The sequence below is a fragment of the Echinops telfairi genome, unplaced genomic scaffold (genome assembly GCF_000313985.2).
Source record: "Echinops telfairi isolate 266 unplaced genomic scaffold, ASM31398v2 ScPeMD7_7468;HRSCAF=8506_0, whole genome shotgun sequence".
Classification (NCBI taxonomy): domain Eukaryota; kingdom Metazoa; phylum Chordata; class Mammalia; order Afrosoricida; family Tenrecidae; genus Echinops; species Echinops telfairi.
The window spans coordinates 42,690,628-42,698,038 of NW_022111369.1; the positions used below are offsets into that span (position 1 = coordinate 42,690,628).

Genomic DNA, 7,411 nt, shown 5'->3' on the forward strand with positions numbered 1-7,411 from the left:
TGCGATGGTGTTTAACAGGTAGAATAGTTCTTATCAAGGACCCTTGGGGAAAGAAGAGAAAGTGGGATGAGGATGACCTGTGATGGAGGCCCAGGGACAAGATAAGCTCACCTGACAGAGAGAGAGCCTCTGGAGCTACTAGCCCACCAGGGAGGTCCAAAGTTTGGCTCAAATGACAGGGACTATACATTTCCTTATCTGAGAGGGTCATACCTTATGCCAGGGAGCTATCTGTATCGGTGAAAATTCCTGAAGGAGCCCACAGTTAAAGACTGTCTTCTAGAGCAATCAACTAACCTAGATTGACCAAGATGATCCTGGTTTTAGCACTAAGAACTCTGCCTCCTAGGAAACTTCTCATTCCCATAAAAGCCAGAATGGTTGATCACCTTGCAATCTGCTAACAGCACCCCAGGAGGGGGCGGGGGAGGAAACAAGATTTTATGCTTCGTTGGAGTAGAAAGATGACGACTTGGACTTGGAGGTGGGGAAAGGCTTTCATTGAACAAGACTGCGAAAGAGGCCTAGGATTTCAGGGCTCCTCGTGTTGAAGACTAGGTCTGCCAAAGCTATTAAAAACTTTTTTAAAAAAGAGGTGCTGATACCAAGGGCTCAAAAAGAAAGTAAATGTTTAGAAAATGAGGATGGCAACATATCTACAAATATTCTTGATGCAATTGATGCGTGGAATGTTATAAGAGCTGTAAGGGCCTCCAATAAAATTATTTTAAAAACCAAGCAAATAAACAAACAACAAAAAACTGCTGGCGTTAAAGGTACTTGCATTTGGATGATGATACAGTTGGATTTGCTCCCCTGTTCCCCCTATCTCCCCCAGTTGGTGGCCACACACATTCAGATCGCTCACTTCAGAAAGGATTCACTGAAGCAGAGATGCATAAAATGCCAAAATCGCTGTGCAGACCTCCCTCAAGCAGATGTTTATTCTGTAGAACCTTTCCTCTTCCCTGCTGGGCACATAGTAAATATTAAATATGCCCTCAAACAAGTGGTTCATGTCAAAATCTAGGTGGAACACACTATCCCAAGTCCAAGAGGAACAACCCCTTTAGTTACGGTTCACCACATGCCCAAGGATGTAGTGTTTATGCTTTGGGCCACAATCCACATGGTCAGTAGTTCTAGGCAGAAACCATTATCATGGAGTCAAGGCTGACTCCCAGCGACCCCTGTGGGTTTCCCAGACTGTAACTGTTTACAGGAGTAGAAAACCCAGCCTTTCTCCCAGGGAGCTGCTAGTGAGACAAAATTAAAGATATTTCAGTAATTAATGATGTTCCTCAACAAAGATAAGTTGACTATATTGAGGCTATAATAGTAATGAGGTATGCAGATGGACAAAAGAGTATGAAACAAAAGGAAACAAGACTTTATGCTTTGTTGGAGTAGAAAGATAATGACCTTGGACATGGAGGTGGGAATGCAGAACAGAATGTGTCCCTCCGTCATGCTCAAGCATCCTCGCCTAGCCCACTCTGGCCTCGGCCCAACTCCTCCTCCCTCAGCCTCTGAAAGGTCCCTGTTAGTCGGTCTCTTTCTGACTGGCCATGTCTGAGTGTTAAATGTGGGAAAACTCACTGAAGCAGCAAAGAGAACATTCTCATTTACTAATAAAGAAATAAGTGGCAACAGTGACCGAATTTAAGATCAAAGTAATGCACCTTCAAGTAAAGAGACAAACCCAGTTGCTCAAAACAAATGGAAATTCCAACTTGCATGTCATTTGCATGTTCTTCTCTGACACTTAAAGGGGTAGCCTAACTGGGATGCCTGAGCATTCTAAGCCCAATATCCACAGCACCAGGACTGACAGTCCCTGTAATCAACTTTCTCTTTCCCTGACTCACCTAGAAATACATGGATTTTTAATTTCCTTGGGACCTTGATGGGAGAATAAAAAATTCCAATATCAATAAACCAATTAGACAATATGAGTTGTATCTGCTTTGAAGATCTCCACTTTGAAAAGGGCTTCCCCTTCAAGCATCTCAAATGTTAGGACATTGCTTCAAAGGCTGCCTAGACTCAAGATATTATTTTCTGAGGGTGGAGTTGGTTGCTGGGACGTCATTTCTCTGGACCAGACAAATCACCAAGATGAACATCACCAGCCTCACCCTTCATCCTGGGAACTGACAAACACGGACTCAATTGGTTCATATCTTCCAGTGACCTCTGGACCTGCTGACAATCCTCTATATGTGAATGGTAGAGTTTGAGCCCACACAATGCTAAAGAACACTGAGAGGCATTCACACACACCAAATGACGTGCTTTTACACATGATGAACCATCTCTCTGCTGACGTGTTCCCCTAAAGCATCTAAAGGGGTCATTATTGAATCAAGCAGTGGGTGGACAGGAAATGTGGAAGAGGTGACTACGTAGAATGAGATCAATGAGAGACACCCACAATTCCCTAAGAAAAATCGCTTCAATGAGATTAGACATTGCTACCCTTTTCTTTGCTGTTCAAGGACCTGGGGTGGCAGGACATTGGGTGACACCATACTAGAATCAGATAGTCAGAGATGATGTGCGCTCAAGTAACAGAACGGTACATAGTTGGCATTCGTGGAGGAGTGCTAACAAACTTTACTTAAAAACATTAGCTGTCTTTTCCAGCCTGGTTCTGGCACTATGGCTCCCACAAAGAAGGGCGGTGAGCAGAAGGGTCGTTCGGCCACCAACAAAGTCATGACCAGAGAATACACCATCAGTATTCACAAATGCATCCCTAGCGTGGACTTCAAGAAGCATGCCCTTTGAGCACTCAAGGAGATTCGGGAGTTTGCCTTGAAGGAGATGGGAACACCAGATGTACGAATGGACTCCAGGCTCCACAAAGCTGCCTGGGCCAAAGGAATCAGGAGCATTCCATATCGTTTCTGGGTATGGTTGTCCAGGAAATGCAATGAGGGTCAAGTTTCCCCAACCAAGCTCTATACGTTGGCTTCCTACATGCCTGTCACCAGTTTCAAAAACCTACAGACCATCAATGTGGATGAAAACTAGTGGTTGATTATCTAATAAAGGTTATAAAACTGCCTTAAAAAACTTGTTTAAGTGAGGACAACACATATCACATACTTACCTAGAATTACAGATGCATGAAAATTTCACTGGTTTCTGTAGGGCCATATTGTGAACACTACAGGGGAAAACCCTTGAAATTCTCCTCTATTGTGGCATGTGGGGATTTTAAAATGCCATTTCTAAGCTACACAATGTAATGCTACTGAGAACTATCTATCCAAGTAAAGATGCCCCTGGGACCCCCAACTAAGTAGAGAACTTGACCATTAATTGTTTTCTTTTTTTTACCCAACAATGTCTGAAATAGGATGGCACCAAAAATAAGAAACTAAACTAAACTGTTTGGTGTGGTGGTTACCTCATCTGTGTCAATTTGAGGATATTGAGTGGAGAGGGTAGAGTCTAGCCTGTTGATCAGGTCATGGCCTGATGGCGCTTCCCTGTGGGTGTGATTTCTCATAAGGATTCGGGGAACTTCCTCTTTTCTTCCCTGGAAGCAGGACACACACACTCTCTCTCTGCTTCACCTAACTATTGACAAGCCACATGGAGCCCTGGAGATGCATCCACCACCATCAGGTCCACAAGATTTTGCACACACCTGCCTGTGATTGCCCTGAATGGTGCATCATTGCATGTGACTGCGTGAGTCTGAAGAGTGATTTATGGACTACTATCAGACTTATGAACAGGGATGGAATGTCTTCTTCATATAAAATTACTCTTTGATTTAAAACTCTCTCTTACTCACACATGTGTGTCTCTGGATTTGTTTCTCTAGTCAACCCAGCCTAACACATTTGGCAACAAACAAGGTTGAAAGAAGTTATAATCAAGGTCTTGTTTTAATGCTTTTCAATAAGGTAGTGCGGCCATAGAAGGGGGATGCTCAGTTGACTATACTGGTTGGGGCTGCCTAATCTGCCTGTAACTATGGCTTTCTAATCAGTAGAAAATACCTAGAAATAACATGGTGTATCAAATATAGCAACTGTTCTTTATTCAAATGGATGCACCAAATCTTAAATAAAAAGTTAAGTGACATTTGTGCCAGGCTCAGTTTATATATCTTCCTTAGAATGAATCAGCTGCAGCAACCCAGTCATGCTTGGTGACCATGGCCACTATAGGCCTTATGTCATAAAATCGCCAGTTGTGAGCCCCGAGGGGTTCATCTTGAGCATGATTTCCAAAATGTTCTGCTTCTTTTCATGAGATTTTCAGTATCTGACAATGTTTGATTCTGTCCATAAGGGCTTCTGGGACGAACTCCTCAGAAGTAGACAGCGTATTCCTTCTTCATGGTCTGTTTTAACTCTGGATGCACCACGGAAACCTGCTCACTTTGGGTGACCTTCTGGCACTTGAAATACTGGGGACAAGGCTTCCCGCATCACAGCAACACAAATGCCATCGCAGTGTGACAGACTGACAGTTGAGTGGTGTTAATAACATATAGGCTTAGAAAATGAGCTTATGACATCACCGGACTACCAGTTGGAAAATTATATTTGAATTTTTATGTGGAAAAATTTGTTTCAATGGAACAAAATTCAGAGTTTCATTCTATGGAAATTGATTATTCTCATTCTCTCTCTCTCTCTCTCTCTCTCTCTCTCACACACACACACACACACACACATCTACATACTCAACCACTCAAACATGTGCCTTCCTTAAATGAAAAAAAATTTTAAGTCCCCTGATTCTTCCTGCATCAGCACAATTGTATACCCCAAACTAAAAAGAAGTCTAAGGTCAATGACCTTTCTAAGGAGCTGGCATGCCCACACTCACGCAGACGCACATGAGTTGAGTTTTCATTCTCTGCCACCCTTTCTTCAGTTGTATTGAATGGCTACCATATTCCTGGCATCATGGAAGGTTTGAGAGGAGCAACGAACACAACAGATACCAACGCTGCCATTATTCCCAGTAAACTTCTTGGTGTATTAATAATGTGTATTTCTAGTCACTTTCAGCTACAAATATCTGAGGACATACTAACAGCATAAACATTTAGAGTAATTTTTCTCAAATAACAAAAATCCAGAAATAACTGGTTCTATGTTTGGTTCATAAGTTCAATAATGCCATACTCAAGTGTCCTTACAGCTACAAATGTTGATGTTAGAATTTCAAAGCATCATATCCTTATATGATAATGTACTAAAGAAGGACAAAACAGAGTCACTGCACTGGTGTCTTTGTTTCTATCAGTGAGGGAAACATTGCTAAGGCTTTTCCTTAGTTCTCATTGGCCAGAACTAGATCGTGCAGTCACTACTAGTCATCAGGGAGCTGGGTAAGTGAGCGCATGTTATAATCGCTCTCTAGTGAGATGAGAAACAGTGGAGGAGATGATTGTTTCCTGGAAAGCAAACAACAGTGTTTGCTATAAAAGTAAGGTCTTCATATGTATGGAATGACGGACATGGGAAGAGATGGTCAAAAAGCAGATAGAATGGAGGATGGGACAGTGGCATAGATGATGAATATGCTTAAGAGGATGAATACTGTGTCAGTCTGACAATACTCAGGTTCCCAAATTCTCAGTGAATCTGTGTGCATTTTGGAATTGGGGGAGGTTTCATGGAAAGCTTGGTTGTTTGGATCCACCCAAGCACCCTGTGGAAGAGAGGCCTACACATCTTCCATCATGATCAGAGCCAAGAAGACTTTATAGAGATGTTCAACTCTGTAACACACGGGGCTGGCAAGAGTGAGAATTGACTGAAAATGTATTTGGTATTTTGTTCTTTAGAAAATGAGGAGTTGTGGGGAAGTGAAATCACTTACTATGGCTCTTCTGTCCATAGTCACAACAACTCTCATTCAGTGACTGTACATAAGGTGAGAGGACTCTAACTCAGGGATTAGTTGGTTCTGTCATTCCACTGAGTATGCAATGAGGCACTTCAGAATCACGACTCTGATGACCATCAAGAGAAAAGAGCCACCAGTGGTGCGCATGCTCGCTCTCTATATGAAGTGGCAATGGCAGCAGAGGTATCAGAGGCCATATGAGCAGAAGAGCTGTACTGAGATCAGGAGACAGAGTGGCTTCCGGTCCACAGAATGAGTAAAGCGGCTTGCCTTTGGGTAGATGGCTGGCTTGTAGAGAATGCCTTCTGGGCATTTGTTAATGCTAAAGTTGCTTTGTAATGCTTGCCTGAGCAAGAAATGCCATTCATTCTGTTTCGTTCTTCTGCAAATGGAAATCCAGTTTTGCCAGCACCATTTCCCACTTATTTTCCCATTTAATGTATTTCATCTCATCTGTCAAAAGCCAGTCGTCTTGGGGGGTGGATTTAGAGGAGGCTCTCTATTCAGGCCTGTTGGTCTGTGTGTCTGTTGTTGTGCCAGTACCAGGGCATGTTGACTAGTCTTTACTTGCATTTTATTCTCTCTTTCTCAACTTTCCATATTTTCTTTTGTTTATCTGTTAACCCTTTCATTTTATCTTATTATTTAGATTTTTCTCTTTTCTTTTTCTCCCTTCCCTGGTTTTGTTTATTGTATTTTAAAGTTTTTTTCTCTACTTTTGTTTTTACTTTACTGTTTAAAAGCTATTTTATGGGTGTACAATTGGTTTAAATATAGTAAAAGAATTATGCAATCATCTTCACAATCAACTTTGAAATACTCTCCTTTTTATTGTTTATTTTTGGTCTTTTTTCTTTCTTTTGCATGTCTGATTTCCCTCATTTGATTATCTTAAGCTATTTTTTTATATTTTTAATTATTTCTTTTATAACTATTTGATTTACTTTTATTTTTTCTCATTTCACCCCTCTTGTCCCAGTCAGGGGAGACAGCAACTGCTCCCATAGGGCCCAGATACATCATGTCTCCTGTAGCCACACCTACTGGACAAAAGTCACTACTAACGCTAGGCCCACCTGGTCATGAATGGATACCCACAAAACATCTGACCACCATTTGTGGTAGAATAAAACAGAATAAATCATATCTCATACCATATGCAAAAACAAACTCAAAACTATCAAAGATCTAAATTGATGGAATTATAAAGACCACCAATGAAATAACAGAAACATACTTAAGGGCCCTAATAGAAAGTGCTGCAGCTGTACATTGACAGGGAACTGCCAGAAGTTCAGGCCTGATTCAGAAGAAGACCTCGAACAAAGGATATCGTTGCTGATGTCAGATGGGTCTTGGTTCAAAGCAGAGAATACCGGAAAGATGTTTACTTGTGTTTCATTGACTGTGCCAAGACATTTGACTGTGTGACCATAATAAATTGTGGATAATCTTGAGAAGAATGGGAAGAAAGAGGAAGCCCTTCAGCAAGATGGGTTGCCACAGGGGCCGCAGTAATGGGCTCAGA

At 41.8% G+C, this 7,411-nt stretch overlaps 1 pseudogene; it reads left to right on the forward strand.

Annotated features, from left to right (window-relative positions):
* Positions 1 to 2,661: 2,661 nt before the first annotated feature.
* On the forward strand, positions 2,662 to 3,036 carry LOC123521005 (annotated as a pseudogene).
* Positions 3,037 to 7,411: the final 4,375 nt, after the last annotated feature.